At 47.3% G+C, this 20298-nt stretch overlaps 1 protein-coding gene across 31 annotated transcripts in view; it reads right to left on the bottom strand.

Moving 5' to 3' along the window:
* LOC147613503 (E3 ubiquitin-protein ligase RKP) overlaps positions 1–20298 on the bottom strand; it is an 88663-nt gene that overhangs the window by 43693 nt on the left and 24672 nt on the right. The gene's annotated exons all lie outside the window — the stretch shown is intronic.

Below are 20298 nucleotides of genomic sequence, written 5' to 3'. Positions count from 1 at the left end.
GTGTCTCATTCACTTGAGGCCAGGCTGGTGTCTCATGTGAAGGGGCCAGTATTTTTGCTTAATTTGGACAGGAGCCAGACTGGTGCCACCCGTGTGTTAACAAGATGATGTCGTACGGACAGGAGCCAGACTGGTGCCACCCGTGTATGACCTGGACTGTGTTCTATCCATGGGATTGTCACGCCATGGAAGAGCCAGTATTTGTGCCGTGTCTTGCCTATGGGACTGTCACTCCATAGGGAGGCTCGTGCCTCGATCTTTGTCTTACCTATGGGACTCACTCCATAGGAAGACCGGGATTTATGTTTTCTGTCGTGCCATTTTTGTGCCTGACAGATGTTTTGTACTTGTTCCATGAACGGGAGATATGTCCATGATACTATTTGCACATGCATTCATGTTTTGCATGTTTGAAACTGTTTTCGCATGACTTGTATTCTTGTGTTTGCCTGTTTGACGTGCCACTTACTGAGCAGGGACGCCTGCCAATGAGTCATGAAATTTGCTCTGTCTTTTTAGGAGTTTTGTTGCGTGTGAACAGGTGGTAAGTGTATTGCACTTGTTTGTTTAATAGCTTTCTTTCTAACCTTTATTTTTATAAGGTTGTAAGTTCACATTCATTTAAAAGTGGGCACCCACGTATGGGCCAAGGTGGAGAGGGAAACCCCACTCTTAACCCTTTATGTGTGGGGGTGGGTGCATGGCCACCTACCCACACCACACCTTGAAACTGGCCGCCCTCATGCAAGCTAGGGAAACCGGCCAGCTGTGGGTCGTGTGCTTCCTCTTCAACACCTACAAAGAGGCGACCATCCTATCATCCTTCACGGGACTTGGCAGGCGACCATCCTTCATGCTCCTCAGGCGGTTGTGCACTTTCCACAATAGGCTGCACTCCTCTCCATAGCGGCTGCTCCCTCTGCCCTGCAGGCGGCTGCGCCACCCCACAGGCAGCTTCTGCACCCTCAGGCGGCTGTGCTCTACCAGCAGGCTGCGCTCCTCCGCCTCCTCCCTTGCAGGCGGCTGCGCATGCTCTCCAGCAGACTGTGCTTCCTCTCCAGCAGGCTATGCTACCTCTCCAGTAGGCGGCTGTGCTTTTTGCAAGCGGCTGCGCTTTCTCTCCAACAGGCTGCGCCTCCTCCTCCTCCTATACAGGCGGTTGCATCTCCTCCACAACAGGCGGCGCGGCTACGCCCTCTTCTATAGGCGGCTGCGTGGGGCTGCGCTCCCCTCTACAGGTGGCTACACCTTCTACACAGGCAGCTGCTGCTGCTCCTCCTCGACAGGCTGCTACGCCTTGGTGTCCCTCTCCAGTAGCTGCACACAGACGCCTCGGGTATTTGTCTTCCATTAGCGAGCTACAAGTAAGTGGATTCAGATTTAAGTAAAGGATTTTGTTGTAAATCTGATAAAGGATTCTCTCTACCGCTAACACCCATTCAGTGCCAGGTAGTCCAAGCTGTTGGAGAACCACGGTCCATGGGTGCCGAGATCGGGAGAGCCAGGCATTAGTACGGAAGCGCCTGTTTGTGCGTGGCCCTAGAACACCAGTGGGGCGCCGCGGATTCCAGTGAAGGCACAGGACCGTAGAGACTTGACCACTCAAGTGGGTCGCTCTCCTTCGAACATCTACTTCGAGTCTCTTGTTTGGTACTGTATTCATCTCAGTTGTACATGGACATCATCTGGTTCTTTGAACCCATGGAGCATTGTATTTGTTAAATACTCCCAATAATATATCGTATATTGAGGGGGGAGTCGGCCCGTTCCGGCCCTAGTGCTGGTGTCCATTGATCAACATTTCATTTCATTTCAATTTTTCAATTGTTATTAAGTTGTCCATTCAAATTGTGATATTTAAGTTGTGCTATTACGCGTGTGGGTGTCCAACGGAGTCTATTCCCACTTGACGGGATCGGTTTCATTGGTATCAGAGCACGGTTATTTCCCATGGTAGGGGTGACAGGTCTGCCACTAGAAGAGCTTTGCCTACTGAGTTGTCTCATGGAGAGACATTGCCTTATGCAGGAAGGTCACATGCATCTGATTCTCAGGTTCGTGGAGCACATGCCACCGTGCTTCATGAAACTTCCATGATGGCCCATGGAGCCCATGCAGATAGGGCTGCCCCATTGGATAAAGGAAAAAGAAAAAGAGAGGACCATGAGCCTCATACCAGAAAGCTCAAGGAATTTAAAGCAGGTGACAAGTCCGTTAAGTTTGATGTTTTTCATGGAGAGCATGATGCTTCCAAAGTGTTAGCATTTGTGGCACAGTTTGACATTGCTTTTAGCGATGAGGACTTCACTGAGAAGTCTAAAGTACGCCATGCTAGCATGTTCTTGAAGGGGACCGCTGCTCATTGGTGGATCACTGAAAAGATCACCAAAGATCCCATTTTCACCTGGAAAGAGTTCAAGGATAGATTTTATGCTCAATTCTTGCCACCAAATGCGGAGTAAACTCTCACCCAAAAGTGGGATAGACTTGAGCAAAGAGATAATGAAAGTGTGCAACAGTATGTCAACAAGTTTTGGAAAGTGTTGCTTGAGGTAACTACTTTTATACAAATCACCGAGGATGAAAGAAAGAGGAAGTTTCGCTCCGGATTGCAACCAGCTTATCGTTCGGGCATTGAATTGCACCCGAAACATACTTTGCAACAACTTACATCCTCTGCTCTTGCTACGGAGCAATTGGTGCTCAAAATTAAGCAAGATCAAGGCGGTTCAAAGGGCAAAGACAAGGCTGTCCGAAATCTACAAAAAGGTGGACAGCCACCTAAAAAGAACTTCCGGGAGATCCAGAAGGGAGGTAAAGCTAAAAATACCTCATCTAAAGATCAAGCCCCGAGCAAAGGGAGCAATATGCCAAGGAGAGAAAATGTTTTTCTTGTGGCAACAAAGAGCACATGTTTCGACAATGCCCTGACCGAAAACCAAAGCACGAGGACAAGCAGACCAAGGCTAATGTACATGCAGTTCCCGATGTGCAGGGAAACACTAAACATGATCCAAAAGAGCGGATGGTATGCAAAGCTTGGAGTCAAATCAAGGATCAGTCCGCCTTATTCATGTTTGATGATTGTGCAACCGATAACTTCATCTCTATACAAACAGCAGCTGCCTTGGGTATTGAGGTTGAGAACCTGGGACCTCAGATTGATGCAGAAGCTGCCTTTGTTGGTAAAGAAGTGCAGGTTACCCCACTAATAGGAAAGTTGCGCATACATATCCAGGGCTACCTTGATAATGAGCATTTCTTAGTTGCACCACTAAATGGGCCGCATGCATTTCTAATAAAGTAATGAAAAAGAGTCTTTTTGCGTACTTGGTTTTTGTTCGTGATAGCATTGTACCAAATCAACAAAATGTGGATGCTATGACTTACGATAGGCTGAATTTTCTTCATGCATTCAACGACTGTTTTACTGATGCATTGCCACGTGAATTACCTCCCCAAAGGCCCGAAGATCATCGCATAAACCTTGTGCCAGGTAGTTCTCCACCTAACAAACCCGCATACCGTGTGAGTGCCACACAACAAGAAGAGATCATGAAGCAGGTAAATGAGCTTTTAGAGAAAGGTTTGGTTCAGCCTAGTTCCTCACCTTATTGCTCTCCTGTGCTTCTTGTTCAAAAGAAAGACGGGTCATTTCGCATGTGTGTGGACTATAGAGCTTTAAATAAGCTTACCATAAAGAATAGATTCCCAATTCCGCGTATTGATGACATTTTGGATAAGCTTGATGGTTCGGCTTATTTCAGCCGTCTTGATTTGAAGAGTGGTTATCACCAAATACAAGTGGTGCCACAAGATGTCCATAAAACTGCATTCAGGACAGCTTTTGGATTATATGAATTTTTGGTGATGCCTTTTGGTCTCACCAATGCTCCTGCCACATTTAATCGTATGATGGATAGGATATTCCGACCTCTTGGTTTTCTCCAAGAATGAGCAGGAACACAGAAATCATTTGATCACAGTGTTCGAAGAGTTGCGGAAGCATAAACTTTTCATTAATGCCAAGAAAAGTGAGTTCTTCCTTTCAGAGATACATTATTTAGGTCACATTGTATCCAAGGATGGAGTAACAATGGATCCTGCAAAGATAAAGACCATTCAGAATTGGCCAAAATTGCAAAACGTACATCAAGTACGTAGTTTTCTGGGATTATGTTCATATTATAGGCGTTTCATAAGACATTTTGCTATGATAGCCACCCCTCTACATGATCTCACAAAGAAGAAAACCACTTTCAAATGGACTTCAAAAGAACAGGATGCTTTCTTGCAGCTCAAGCATGCTATCATATGTGGACCCGTATTAATTGTTCCTGACTTGCAAAGATCATTCGTAGTAGAATGTGATGCTTGTGGCGATTGTATAGGGACTGTCCTAAATCAAGAAGGGCATGCATTTGCATATGAGAGCCGTCGTTTGCATGATGCTGAGCTTCATATGGATATCTATGAGAAAGAGCTCTTGGCTATAATTCATGCCTTAAAGATATGGAAACATTATCTTCTTAGGGCTGAATTTGTAGTCAAGACAAATCATCAAAGCTTGAGATACTTTCTATCTCAAACGAAGCTTTCGGAGACGCAGATGAGAATGGCAAACTTTCTTTCCATGTTTCATTTTCAGATTGTGCATACTCCGGGAAAGAAAAATGTGGTGGCCGATGCATTATCCAGGAGGCCTTATGTGGCTACAGTCTCAGTGGCCTCTCATGGAGACTTATCTGCTATGCGAGATTTGTATCATTTGGATGCTGATTTTTGCCATATATGGACTGATTTGATGGCTGGTCACTCACATGCCTCTTATGTTATCAACGAGGGTTATCTTATGAAGGATAACTACCTATGTGTGGTGAAGGATTTGCGTCCAAAGGTTATGGAGGAATGTCACGCTCCACCTTATGCTGGTCAAAGAGGTATCATGCCCACTACACGCATGATTGAGAGATATTTCTTTTGACCAAGCATGTGTAAAGACATTGAGGCTTATGTACGTGCATGTATTACTTGCCAAAAGGTGAAATTTGACAGGCAAAAACCTCCAGGTTTGCTTCAGCCATTGCCTATTCCCTCGCAACCTTGGGAAAGTATTACTATGGATTTTATTATGGACTTGCTTAGATCCCAGCATGGAAATGATGCTATTTGGACCATTGTGGACAGGTTTAGCAAGCAAGCTCATTTCTTGCCCGTCAAGAAAACCATTAAAGTTGATCATATGGTAAAGCTTTTTCTTGCTAATATCTTCAAGCATCATGGTATGCCTAAATCCATTGTTGGGGATAGAGATCCCAGGACTACGAGCCTCTTTTGGAGGGCTTTATTTGATAATATCGACACTAAACTTCAGTTTATCATCCCCAAACGGATGGCCAAAGTGAAGCTGCAAATTCAGCCGTGTTGGATTTGTTGAAGTGTTATGTGGCAGATCAAAAGACTGCATGGGAGAAGTATCTTCCACTTGTTGAGTTTGCCTACAACAATACGATCTATGCCTCCACGGGAAAGGCCCTGTTTGAGATTATTTATGGCAGAGTGGTTTTGCCACCCATCCTTCGTACAAAGGATGAGATTTTTGCCAGCTGATGAATATGTTCGTGCAAAGGATGTAGCCTTTGCTCAGGTACGGACAGCCATTCCAAGGTCACAAGATAAGCATAAAATGGCTGCTGACAAGCATAGAAGGGACATGCAAGTCAAAGAAGGTGATTCAAAAGATCAATGAAGTGTCAAACAGGCTTGCTTTACCTAATCATTTTGAAAGATTCACAACGCATTTCATGTGAGTCTTTTTCGGAAATATGTGGGGTCAGATCCTGACGAGCCTGTCACATAAGATCCGCCAGAGATTGATGAGCTTGAGGAGATCCTCCAGCCAAAACAGATTGTCTTTCACAAGGAGCGAAAGCTACCTGCAGGAAAGCTTTCCAGGAGATACCTTGTGAAGTTCAAAAATTATTTGCCCATTGATGCAAAGTGGGTAAATGAGGATTATTTTATTGACTACCCACAGTTGTTGCAAGCATATCTTGAGGCTTTTCAATTGAGGACAACTCTTTAGAAGGCCGGGGGAATGTCACCAATTGGCCGACCATTTGGTCCATCTCCAGATTGTGTCTCGTTCACTTGAGGCCAGGCTCGTGTCTCATGTGAAGGGGCCAGTATTTTTGCTTGACATGGACGGGAGCCAGCAGACTGGTGCCACCCGTGTGTTAGCAAGATGATGTCGTATGGACGAGAGCCAGATTGGTGCCAACCTGGACTGTGTTCTATCCATGGGATTGTCACGCCATGGAGGAGCCAGTATTTGTGCCGTGTCTTGCCTATGGGACTGTCACTCCATAGGGAGGCTCGTGCCAGGATCTGTGTCTTACCTATGGGACTGTCACTCCATAGGAAGACCGGGATTTATGTTTTCTGTCGTGCCATTTTTGTGCCTGATAGATGTTTTGTACTTGTTCCATGAACAGGAGATATGTCCATGATACTATTTGCCTGACAGCTGTTTTGTACTTGTTCCATGAACAGGAGATATGTCCATGATACTATTTGCACATGCATTCATGTTTTGCATGTTTGAAACTGTTTTCGCATGACTTGTATTCTTGTGTTTGCCTGTTTGACATGCCACTTACTGAGCAGGCACGCCTGCCAGTGAGTTGTGAAGTTTGCTCTGTCTTTTGACGAGTTTTGTTGCGTGTGAACAGGTGGTAAGTGTATTGCACTTGTTTATTTAATAGCTTTCTTTCTAACCTTTATTTTTATAAGGTTGTAAGTTCACATTCATTTAAAAGTGAGCACCCATTTATGGGCACCCACGTATGGGCCAAGGTGGGGAGGGAAACCCCACTCTTAACCCTTTATGTGTGGGGGTGGGTGCATGGCCACGTACCCACACCACACCTTGAAACTGGCCGCCCCCATGCAAGCTAGGGGAACCGGCCAGCTGTGGGTCGTGTGCTTCCTCTTCAACACCTACAAAGAGGCGACCATCCTATCATCCTTCACGGGACTTGGCAGGCGACCATCCTTCATGCTCCTCAGGCGGTTGCGCACTTTCCACAACACGCTGCACTCCTCTCCATAGCGGCTGCTCCGCGGCTGCGCCACCCCACAGGCGGCTTCTGCACCCTCAGGCGGCTGTGCTCTACCAGCAGGCTGCGCTCCTCTTCAGCTGGCGGCTGCGCCGCCGCCTCCTCCCTTGCAGGCGGCTGCGCATGCTCTCCAGCAGACTGTGCTTCCTCTCCAGCAGGCTGTGCTACCTCTCCAGCAAGCAGCTGTGCTTTTTGCAGGCGGCTGCGCCTCCTCCTCCTCCTATACAGGCGGCTGCATCTCCTCCACAACAAGCGGCGCGGCTGCGCCCTCTTCTATAGGCGACTGTGTGGGGCTGCGCTCCCCTCTGCAGGTGGCGACTGTGTGGGGCTGCGCCCTCTTCTATAGGCGACTGTGTGGGGCTGCGCTCCCCTCTGCAGGTGGCTACACCTTCTACACAGGCAGCTGCTCCTCCTCCTCCTCGACAGGCTGCTACGCCCTGGTGTCCCTCTCCAGTAGTAGCTGCACACAGACGCCTCGGGTATTTGTCTTCCATTAGCGAGCTACAAGTAAGTGGATTCAGATTTAAGTAAACGATTTTGTTGTAAATCTGATAAAGGATTCTCTCTACTGCTAACACCCATTCGGTGCCAGGTAGTCCAAGCTGTTGGAGAACCACGGTCCATGGGTGCCGAGATCGGGAGAGCCAGGCATTAGTACGGAAGCGCCTGTTTGTGCACGGCCCTTGAACACCAGTGGGGCGCTCTCCGCGGATTCCAGTGAAGGCACAAGACCGTAGAGACTCGACCACTCAAGTGGGTCGCTCTCCTTCGAACGTCTACTTCGAGTCTCTTGTTTGGTACTGTATTCATCTCAGTTGTACATGGACATCATCTGGTTCTTTGAACCCATGGAGCATTGTATTTGTTAAATACTCCCAATAATATATCATATATTGAGGAGGGGGGTCGGCCCGTTACGGCCCCAGTGCTCGTGTCCATTGATCAACATTTCATTTCATTTCATTTTTTCAATTGTTATTAAGTTGTCCATTCAAATTGTGATATTTAAGTTGTGCTATTACGCGTGTGGGTATCCAATGGAGTCTATTCCCACTTGACGGGATCGGTTTCATTGGTATCAGAGCACGGCTGCATAAGCCCATATGCGCCAATCAGAGTCCACATCTGCAGGGTCTGGGTCAATATGCCACTCCGAGAAGCGGCGGCCACTACCCGTATCCTCTGAAAAATGCACTCTGCAACCAAAGGCGACTCCACCTCCACTCTCTAAAGTCTGCCCTCATCCTGGATCTCATAGTAGAGGCATCTACCATCCTCATAGTAGAGGCATCTACCATCCTCAGTGCAAGCTCTGACAGCAATCAGGATCTCCAACTGTGTAAAGGCTCCCATCCACCGTGGGGCCACTGGCTCGAGAGGCGTGAACCACTCCTCTGTGATTGCCTCCTGAATGTCATCCCTCATAATCAGCCCCCCTCTGAAGTGACTCAGCCTCTCCACCTGGATCTCCTCTGGGAGACTGCAAAAGGCCTGCCTGTCTCCAAAACTACGTGCTGGGCCTGCCGCCGATGGTCCCCAGGCTAGACGAGGCCGAGAAACCCGCATATGACCCTGCTCTGTGCGAACTGCTGGGCTACAGATGAGCGGCTGTCTGGCCCGCTCCTCATCACAAGAAGGAGGTCTCTGAGAGAGTCCCGGTCTCAGCAACTCCCAAGCTCGCAGGATGCTCAAGGCAAATCTGTCCTCCCATCCTCTACTGAGGCCTATCCTCCTCATCTCTATGAAGATCAGTCGTATCTCTGGTGCCCAAGTGTCCCCTGCTAGAGGAGCCCGAGCTTGCAGCCGCTACAAAAGAAGCTCTTTCCAAGGCTCAACACCTGGAAGCAGCCCCGGAACAATAAGCTTCCCCAATAAAGCTCTACTCTGATCAACTGGATCTATAATGCCCAAGCCCCCTTGGGCCAGCGGAAGTGTAATAACTGCCCAAGCGACCTTAGCCCGGGCTGACTGACCGTCCCGCCCAGACCAAAGAAAGTTCTTGATCAGCCTCTGTACCTGGCTGATGCAAGAGCTCGAGAAGATCCAGCAAGACGTGATGTACCACATGGTCGCTAAAAGCACCTGATTCGCCACCACCACCCTCCCAACCAAGGATAGCCGAGTTGTACTCCAATACAAAAGCTTCCTCCGAATGCTCAGAAGAAGCGGGGCAATCTGCTGCTCAGGTGACAAATCTAGTCCAATCTGGCATCCCAAATACCGCACTGCTATGCCAGGAGGAATCCATCGAAAACCCGGGTCTGGGCTCCATGCCGGAGTGCGAGCGCTACTGATCCAAAAGGCCACTATCTTGCACCAATTGATCAATGCTCCCGAAGCTGCACTAAAAACCTGAAGCGACTGCTCTGCCCTCTGAAGATTGGCCTCCTGGCCATGCAAAAATAAACCCGTGTCATTAGCAAACTCAGCAGCGAGCAGGTCCTCCCCCCGCACTGGGCGCTGGAGTCGTCCCAAACCAACCTCCTTTGCCGTCAGATACATGCTCATAGCCTCAGCAAAGAAGAGAAAAAGAAACGGGGCGAGAGGATGTCACCATTGAGCTATCTAATGGTCCTCTTATCTTCTTGTGTGAGCTTTGGGCTCTGGATGAGCATACTCCGTAGTGGTGCTCCATCGCTAGGACTGGCACGGCGTGATTCGTAGTGCCAGGGACGGGTGGATTGCACACGGTGTATGTTTCTGGATTACCACCGCTAGGACTGGCACGGCGTGATTCGTAGTGCCAGGGACGGGTGGATTGTACACTGTGTGTGTACCTGGAATTGACTTTCCGGTGGGCCTGTTTGTGCCCGGAAATGTCAAGTATTGTGCAAGTACATGAACGGAGATTATCCTTTAACAATGTTGCATTGTGCACTCATGTTTGCCTGCCTTTGAAATGTTTTCGCGTGAACTGGTTTCGTTTGCATGCTTGACATGTGTGTCTAGCTCAGGGGTCGGGGACGCCCTCCCGTGGGCCGTGGAATGCCTTGTCTTCTGACAGGTTTTGTGGCGTGTGAACAGGTGGGAAATTCTTATTTTAATAAGAGTCTTAAGTTATAAGTCTTATAACTTACAGGTTTCATACTTCATTAAAAGTAGGTGGACACTTTATAAGTGTGGGCACCTTCTTTTGGCCTGGGCACCCTTTTATAGCATGTGGGGTGGGGGTTGGCCACCTATCCCACCTACCACACCCAATCCTTTGCATGGGAGGAAGGCGCCTCACCTCCAACCCTCTCCCTTGCATTTTGGAGAAAGAAAACACAACTGCTTGCTGGGATTTAGAGAAAAACAGGCTGGAGCACTCATTATTTGCTGATTCTGGTCGTACAGCAGGTACAGTAGGTACAGCAGCAAGTACAGTAGGTACAGTACCATCATTATTTGCTGATTCTGGTCGTACAGCAGGTACAGCAGGTACAGTACCATCATTACTTGCTGATTCTGGTCGTACAGCAGTTACAGCAAGTACAGCAGCAGGCACAGCAGGTACAGCAGGTACAGTACCATCATTATTTGCTGATTCTGGTCGTGCAGCAGGTACAGCAGGTACAGTACCATCATTATTTGCTGATTCTGGTCGTACAGCAGGTACAGCAGCATGCACAGCAGGTACAGCAAGTACAGTACCATCATTATTTGCTGATTCTGGTCGTACAGCAAGTACAGCAGGTACAGCAGGTACAGTACCATCATTATTTGCTGATTTTGGTCGTACAGCAAGTACAGCAGGTACAGTACCATCATTATTTGCTGATTCTGGTCGTACAGAAGGTACAGCAAGTACAACAGCAGGTACAGCAGGTCAAACCAGTGGGGTTATCCGCGTGGATTTAGGACATACGCATTTCCTACAAGTGGCCCAGGTTGTTTCACTCTTCCTACTGGCTGTACGGTGGCTCCAGAAGATTTTCATCGCGAAGAATGAGGAATTCTCCCGCTCTCCTACGTCTGGACTCCTCTTCCATTCACCGAGTCAACTCCGTGAGGGTGCCCCATCGCTAGGACTGGCACGGCGTGATCCGTAGTGCCAGGGACGGGTGGATTGCACGCAGAGTGCGACTCTGGAAGGTGCTATGGACGGGGCAGCCCTTGGTGATTGCAGACTCGGCATCAACAAACATATTTGGGTTTGATACTTTGTTTTTCATTGTGCATTGCTTATTGGAAATCTGGCCTTGGGCCCGTGTACTTGTAACAAATTCTCCCAAGTAATAATATCATTCCTTGGGGGGGGGGCGGCCGTTCCGGCCTCAGTGTGGTGTCATCTATCTATGCTCAGAGTTGTTAATTACTTTTTATTGCTATTCTGTCTTGTGCTATTGTCTTTTAAGAGTGTATATTAAAGTGCTAATTGGAGAAGTGAGTCCAGGAAGGGGTGACCCCTTCCTGGACTCAAGCAGGGGTGACCCCTGCTTGGGTCTCGTTTCAGTGGTATCAGAGCACGGATCTTCCTTTTTCTACATTGGGAGACGATCCAAAGGCTTCCTGACCACTCTCCATTAGTGACTTTACTCTTATTATGGCTAGCCAAGCAAGTAGCAAGGAAGTGCCAAATTCAAAGGGGCACTCCAGTGGAACACAAGCAAGTGGACGGATGCCTTATGCCCGTGATCATGTATGGTTGGGACAGCCGTCCCGTGGCAAGGAGAAAATGCAGGAGCAAGAGCAAGAGCCAAGTGCCATGAATGCTGAAATTCAGCGTATGCGAGAGCTTCTCCATGCCAGGGAGATGGAATTGGCCAGCCTACGTGAGGACCCACACATTCAACAAGTGCTAGATGCAAAGAAAAAGGAGGCAACCGTCTTTCAAGACTTTGAAGCTTTGGCTCGTGGATCAGGGCTGAAACCTCGTGAGCTAGCTCTTTCATTCTTAGTGGACAAGGGTGATGTATTGCAGGGCCAGGATGGGGAGCTTGTTATAAAGAGATCTCCATTGGTGGACATGCCTGGGATAGCCTCTCCAAAGCTGAAATCTGCTGTCCACAAAGAGGAGCCTTCCATTACATCCCGACGTGATTCTACCTTACATGGGAGGCATAGCCATGCCTATGAAGGTAACATTACTTCTAGAGATGATCGTTACAAGCCTCATTCTTCATCTTTGCAGGTTTCTCATGGGCTTAGAGAGCACCGACATCCCCGTACTACTACTTTACCTGTTGAACTCTCCCGTGAAGAGCCATTTCTTCATGCTCCCATCTCCACACCCTCTCCGGATCATGCTTATGCTGCAAGAAATAGTGGTGGGGCTACACACATGCATGCAGGTACAGCACATGGTTCACGTCCACCTATGCCACCTAAGTATGCAGGAGCATCTATGGATGCCAGGGCTGATCCTCATGAACGTGGAATCAAGAGGACGCATGGGGATTATGAGCATCATGTTCATAAGCAAAAGGAATTCAAAGCCGGGGACAAATCCGTCAAGTTCGAGACATATCATGGTGAGTTTGATGCTTCCAAGGTTATGTCATTTGTTTCCCAGTTTGACATTGCCTTTAGTGATGAGGATTTTTCAGAAAAGTCCAAAGTGAGGCATGCCAGCATGTTCTTGAAGGGCACGGCCGCTCATTGGTGGCTTGCAGAAAAGCTCTCAGGCACTCCCGTGGACACTTGGGCTGAATTCAAAGTTAGATTCTATGCCCAATTCCTACCCCCTAATGCCAAGAAGAACATCCGCAAGAAGTGGGATTGGGTTAAGCAGAATGAAGGTGAGTCAGTTCATGCTTATGTATCCAAGTTTTGGAAAACACTCTTGGAAGTTTCCCCTATTGTGCAGGTAAATGATGAGGAACGCAAGAGAAAGTTTGAATCGGGACTCCAACCGGTTTACCAATCGGGCTTGGAGTTGTACCCAAACCACACTCTACAACAGCTCATTTCAGCTGCTTTGGCCACCGAGCAATTGGAGCAAAAGCTGAAGCAAAATTATAGAGATGGACATGCTCAAAAGGGGAAGGACAAGGCGAAGACAGGGAGATGTCACCATTGAGCTATCTAATGGTCCTCTTATCTTCTTGTGTGAGCTTTGGGCTCTGGATGAGCATACTCCGTAGTGGTGCTCCATCGCTAGGACTGGCACGGCGTGATTCGTAGTGCCAGGGACGGGTGGATTGCACACGGTGTATGTTTCTGGATTACCACCGCTAGGACTGGCACGGCGTGATTCGTAGTGCCAGGGACGGGTGGATTGTACACTGTGTGTGTACCTGGAATTGACTTTCCGGTGGGCCTGTTTGTGCCCGGAAATGTCAAGTATTGTGCAAGTACATGAACGGAGATTATCCTTTAACAATGTTGCATTGTGCACTCATGTTTGCCTGCCTTTGAAATGTTTTCGCGTGAAATTGTTTCGTTTGCATGCTTGACATGTGTGTCTAGCTCAGGGGTCGGGGACGCCCTCTCGTGGGCCGTGGAATGCCTTGTCTTCTGACAGGTTTTGTGGCGTGTGAACAGGTGGGAAATTCTTATTTTAATAAGAGTCTTAAGTTATAAGTCTTATAACTTACAGGTTTCATACTTCATTAAAAGTAGGTGGACACTTTATAAGTGTGGGCACCTTCTTTTGGCCTGGGCACCCTTTTATAGCATGTGGGGTGGGGGTTGGCCACCTACCCCACCTACCACACCCAATCCTTTGCATGGGAGGAAGGCGCCTCACTTCCAGCCCTCTCCCTTGCATTTTGGAGAAAGAAAACACAACTGCTTGCTGGGATTTAGAGAAAAACAGGCTGGAGCACTCATTATTTGCTGATTCTGGTCGTACAGCAGGTACAGTAGGTACAGCAGCATGTACAGCAAGTACAGTACCATCATTATTTGCTGATTCTGGTCGTACACAGCAGGTACAGTACCATCATTATTTGCTGATTCTGGTCGTACAGCAGTTACAGCAGGTACAACAGCAGGCACAGCAGGCACAGCAGGTACAGTACCATCATTATTTGCTGATTCTGGTCGTACAGCAGGTACAGTACCATCATTATTTGCTGATTCTGGTCGTACAGCAGTTACAGCAGGTACAACAGCATGCACAGCAGGTACAGCAAGTACAGTACCATCATTATTTGCTGATTCTGGTCGTACAGCAGGTACAGCAGGTACAGTACCATCATTATTTGCTGATTCTGGTCGTACAACAGGTACAGCAGGTACAGTACCATCATTATTTGCTGATTCTGGTCGTACAGAAGGTACAGCAGGTACAGCAGCAGGTACAGCAGGTCAAACCAGTGGGGTTATCCGCGTGGATTTAGGACATACGCATTTCCTACAAGTGGCCCAGGTTGTTTCACTCTTCCTACTGGCTGTACGGTGGCTCCAGAAGATTTTCATCGCGAAGAATGAGGAATTCTCCCGCTCTCCTACGTCTGGACTCCTCTTCCATTCACCGAGTCAACTCCGTGAGGGTGCCCCATCGCTAGGACTGGCACGGCATGATCCGTAGTGCCAGGGACGGGTGGATTGCACGCAGAGTGTGACTCTGGAAGGTGCTATGGACGGGGCAGCCCTTGGTGATTGCAGACTCGGCATCAACAAACATATTTGGGTTTGATACTTTGTTTTTCATTGTGCATTGCTTATTGGAAATCTGGCCTTGGGCCCGTGTACTTGTAACAAATTCTCCCAAGTAATAATATCATTCCTTGGGGGGGGGCCGGCCGTTCCGGCCTCAGTGTGGTGTCATCTATCTATGCTCAGAGTTGTTAATTACTTTTTATTGCTATTCTGTCTTGTGCTATTGTCTTTTAAGAGTGTATATTAAAGTGCTAATTGGAGAAGTGAGTCCAGGAAGGGGTGACCCCTGCTTGGGTCTCGTTTCAGAGGACACCCCTGACGGACTGATCTGGTCAACTCAAAACTCGGCCCCGGTCCTCCTGCCATCAGCACCTGGCTACGAGCTGTGGAATATAGAGCCGCCACTCCTCGAATCCAAACTGGCTCAAAGCCCAGGCGAAGCATCGTGCCCTCTAAGAAACTCCAATTGACTCGATCGTATGCCTTCTCAAAATCGAGAAGCATCACGACCAGGTCCTCACCAAGAAATCTAGCTCGGGCCGTCGCCTCCCAGAAGATGAAAATGTTGTCAAGGATACTACGCTCCTTGACGAATCCGGTCTCGGTAGCATGAATCAACTCCCCTAGGAAGGGCTGGATCCTCAAACTCAAGGCCTTTGCTAAGACCTTGTAGACAGTATTGAGGATCGTAATAGGTCTCAAATGCCGAATATCATCTAATACTCCCTCCCCCTTGGGGATAAGAAAGATCAAGCCCTCTGAAAAGCACTGTGGCATCACCCCAGTGTCCAAAACATATTGAAAGCCCCTGCGGAGGCCTGGCCCCAAAAGGTCCCAATATCGCATAAAAAAGGCAGGCGTCAATCCGTCCTCCCCAGGGCAACTGTGGCGCGGAAGGACTCTCAAGGCCTCAGCAAGCTCAACCTCTGAAAGAGGCTCACCCAGAACTGTACGCATACAATCTGTGACCCTCCTCTACACATGGGCCCACACAGTCTGTCTGCAAGCATCCCGAGCCTCACTGGCTGGCTCCACTGAAAGTAGGTCCCTATAGAACTCAGTGGCAATGGCTCTGATCTCCCCGGGCTCAGTGGCTATCCGTCCTGTCTCCTGAGCTGGCGGACTCCTGCTCGAGCATGGCGAGGTCCAGTAATCTCAAAAAACTCCCCAGTCACTCTATCACCAAGCTGCGTCCACTGAGAGGCCTGGCGACGATAGTAAAACTCATGTCTCTACTCCTCTACCTCTCTAACCTCCTGGCGTGCCTGGCTCAGCTGGGACGCCACCCATTCACATGTAGGCTGCTGCTCATGAAGGCGCTGAAGCGAAGCAAGGCTACGTCTCAACCACCGCTCCCGCTCGCGTGTCTCTCCCAGCCGTGTCAAGGCTACAGCGTGCAAAAAAGAGCTGAGCTCGATGACTCCCTGGGCACACTGGCCTGTTGCATCCTGGTCAGAGCTCTGGCTATCATGCCATATCTTCTCAATGTCCTCAGCGGACTAGGATCTGTCAGCAAGCATGTTTAGATGCAAGGTTTTCAAAGCTTGATACTCCTCACAGCTTTCTTCAAGAGTGGATACGGATGCATAGATGCCAATTTCAAGCATGATTAACAAGCCATGGCACCCTCACTACAACATCTAGGCAGCTTGTTGTCTATGAAGGCCATTGGAGGATAGGCATTACCAGCTAAAGCAGAGCGCTATCACACAACATACTACGCCAAGAGGTTGAAGAGCCGCTTTCACATACCACAAAACTTTTGTCTAGGGATGGATTTGAAAGTGGAGTTTGGTAAATTGAATGTGATGATCTTCCATGCTAGCCATCAAGATTACAAAAGGATACACTTACCTTTATTTAGTTGAAAGAGTGGAGATGGCGAGGGGCTACATCTCTATGTGAAGTTCCAAAATCGTCCATGGAACTAATGGCAGCTGCATGTTAGAAGTCAATCCCACTTGCAATAGATTCAACCAAAAATACTCCTCTTTAACTAATTGATTCAGCCACCAGCCACATATGACCTCTAATGTCACATGCTAGGACTAGAGCTAAATGGCGAGACCACAAGTCATGATCCTCCCATGACTATAGGCATCTTTCACAACAATAGTGCTATGCACTTCTGTCATGAGGTACAAACGTGGTTTGTTGGGTTTCGGAGTCTTCACCTGTGTGTACCCGCTTGTGCTTGCGTGTGAACAGCCCTTGTATGTGTGTGAACACTCACTTATGTAAGTGTGTGTGTGAACAAGCATGTGTCATTGCCTAGTAAATGTGATGTGTCAAAGATAAGGCTTTCAAGCCTATTAAAGCATGTACTTGGTGTAAGCTTTAATCATGAATCAATATCATCATTCGACCATGCAATCACTGCCTCTGGTTCTCCATTTGAGTTTGTTACATCTCTCTCTCTCTCTCTCTCTCTCTCTCTCTCTCTCTCTCTTCTACATACAACACCATGGATAGATATCTTCAAGCCTTCATAGCTACTGTTCTGAATCTCATCACCAGTGATGAACTCCCAGTATCCTTTTCCCATAAGAAAATTGGTCATGAAATTTGGGGGTTTTCAAAATTAGGGCAAATTTTGCCTAATTAAAGCCTCTACAAATTTAGAAAATTTGGGGTTTTTTCAAATTGAAGCCTCCTTCAACACATTCAAGACATTCCGAGTTCTCTGCCCTGGCCCTAGGCCTAAAATGATTGGCCAAGCATCAATTGCTTGGTGAAGCCATCGTAAACGACATCTCATCGACACTTCACCAGTTTCGGAAGTTCCTAAACTTCCATTTCCTGTGTTTATGTGTGAGTGTCAATAAGGGTTCTCTAGCTAGGTTGTCCCCCAAAACTTGATTGTATCTATTTGTGTGTGTATGTGTGTGTTCATATGTGTTCTCCATGTATGTGTGTGTGAACACTTGCTTATGTGAGTGAGTGAGTAAACAACCTCTTATAGCCGTTTTATTCATGAATGTGATAAGCAATGATGTCATAGGCCTAGACATGTGTCACATCAAACGAAATGACATGATTTCTTGAAACTATAAGAAGGCCATGATATGGTTTGCAAAGCGTATCACAAGGAAAATATAACCCTAGGAGATATCGCAAGGCAGCAACAATCTTGAGGCAATAATAATAGGCCCCGTATTTTGGTTTACCACATTGACCAAGGCATGTGCCTGTGTTGGTACAAAAAAGGCTTGCTCCTGTAACTTGGTTAAACACAATGCTAATCGATACACTTAAATACACTAAGATTTGATGGACACTTGCTCAAATACAAGAAGTAAATTGTTGAATTGACAAGAGACACACAATGAGCTGGAACGGCCGACCCCTTCCTCAGATAAAGTATATTAATCTTGGGAGAATCAAGTACATAGTGTCATGGGCATTTCTAACCAGATTTCCATACCAATGCATATGAATACAGTATTGCAAACAAGTGGTTGTCGATGTAGACTTGCAATCCACACTACCCTCTCAAGTGTCCATGTTCCCTACCATCTCCTCTCTATTGTTCCACCAACACATGGTAGCAACAATCTGCAAGAGAGCACGTAGGACAAGAGAACACTACACAGGGTATGTGATCTTGTAATCCGGTTCCTCCCTCCTGCTACTTGCTCCCATATTTAAGCATAAAAGCTTACCAATAGCAAGTAGAGTCCATGACAGCGGAAGTCTTCGCGATGGAAGTCCTTGGAGTGTTGAGATCTTTGATTTGTCGCCTTTCTGCGCGACAAAAGTCTTCAAGAGGATGAAGGGAACCTTGGCAAAGCTTCCCCTATGGTTCAACTTGAGAAAGGAAGGCTGAAATTAGGGTTTTCAGCAAAAAGACCAAAAATTACAGTAAAAATGAGAGTGGTTTGCTGAATTTCAGTCATTGGGAGTGAGTAGGAGAGTGATTAGCACTCGGAAACACTCTTGAAAGCTTGGAAAACACCCTAGCAAGTTGGGTATGGCTATGGAGAGCTTGGAAATGGAGAGAAATGGTGAAAAAACAGAGTTTTCACTCTCCAAAAATCTTCATGAAGAGAAAACACGAATTTTCTCTTAATAAAGTAAGTGAATTGGGGTCCAATCAGGTGAAGGGACATGGGGAGATGCTATGCAATGCAGCATTGGTATGGACAATCCCCGTTCATGAGACTATACCAAAATAGACGTGCTCCAGGCAAGTACACGAGGTAACAGACCCAATGGAACACCAATCCACCAAACATTTCCGGGCATGTACACGGAGGCACAAGTCCCAACGGAAAGCCAAGTCTAGAGTATCACATGAGTGGCATCAATCCCCGGCATAAACAACTGCCATGGACACCAGTCCAATGTACATACATGATAAGAAAAGCACGGGTGGACCAATAAAGTGGCCAAATGGTGACATCTCCTGTTCTAAAACAAAAAGGGTTATATCCATAGTGATACAAAAAAGGATTATGCATGTATAGTAGGCCCGGTATTTAAGTTGAAGCGAGTGACCAAGGCATGTTCCTGTATTGGTAGGAAAGGCTTGATCTTGTTCTAAACCAAAAAGGCTTACATTCATAATGATTCAAAAAAGGATTATGCATGTATTGGCACACATATTGGCACCAAAAAAGCATGTTCCAAATGGGACAAAGACAGCATATGCCCAAATTGGCAAAAGAGAGGCCTATGCTTGTATTGGCACTAGAAATGCACACTCCCAAAAGGAACAAAGACTCTGCTTGAGCACATTTTGTAAAAGGGAAATCCCCGTCATTAAATATACCCATTCGGAACGTGTGCATTTTCCATGTATGATATTCTATTTTCGAGACTTATGTCACGTCCCGTGGAATATGAATATGAGGTAAGTCTTATATACCTAGATGAATCCATGAACATGCCCCAATTCACCTTATAGGAAAGTGCAATTTATAACCTCATGGTAGTCATCCACAAGATGATAAACCATCAACTCCAAGATGAATGAATAGCTGGTGTGTGGACAGCAACGTCTGCAGGCAGCAGTCCACGTTAGCAACCAAACTGTATGGCAATCAGCAAGCTGCCACATCATCACCGGCCATCATCAACAGTGCCACATCAGCAGCTGCTATACGGCTGATTCAAAGATTGTACAGCCAGTAGAGAGGGCAGCCACATCAGCAGTACAATCTGCTAAATGCCAAAAGTTGTAGGGACAGCTTTGCTAGTGTTGTATGGGCATTGATGTCATCAGCAGTCATGTGTAGGTGGACATCAACAGTGCAACTGAGTTTGACACATGTAAAATGTATGGGAAGTGCATTGGTTACTTTTCAGGATAATGTTGTGAATAGATTTTGCCAGCTGTTTGAAGGCCTGAGCTGGGCACCTGAGGTAACAGACAGGAGGCGCCGTTCCAGCAAAGGAAAAGAAAGGTTATATGAAAGTCTAATCCCTCTGGAGGGGGAGGGGGAGGAGGAGGGGGGCTGCACTACTCATGATTATGCGATAACACAATTACTAAAAATATTTCACATTGACCCCCTAATGTGGAGAACTGACCAGTGAGCACACTCACCACAAAATAATAATACTCTCAATAGCAGGCCTTTTTCTCAATATACAGTCTGGAATGTCGCATGGCCCAAAAACCAAAGAAAAAAATAGGGTACAAAGAAACACG

The sequence above is a fragment of the Cibotium barometz genome, chromosome 43 (genome assembly GCF_041138505.1).
Source record: "Cibotium barometz isolate CiBa-2024 chromosome 43, ASM4113850v1, whole genome shotgun sequence".
In the NCBI taxonomy this organism is placed as follows: Eukaryota; Viridiplantae; Streptophyta; class Polypodiopsida; order Cyatheales; family Cibotiaceae; genus Cibotium; species Cibotium barometz.
This window is presented reverse-complemented; position numbering and strand designations above follow the sequence as displayed.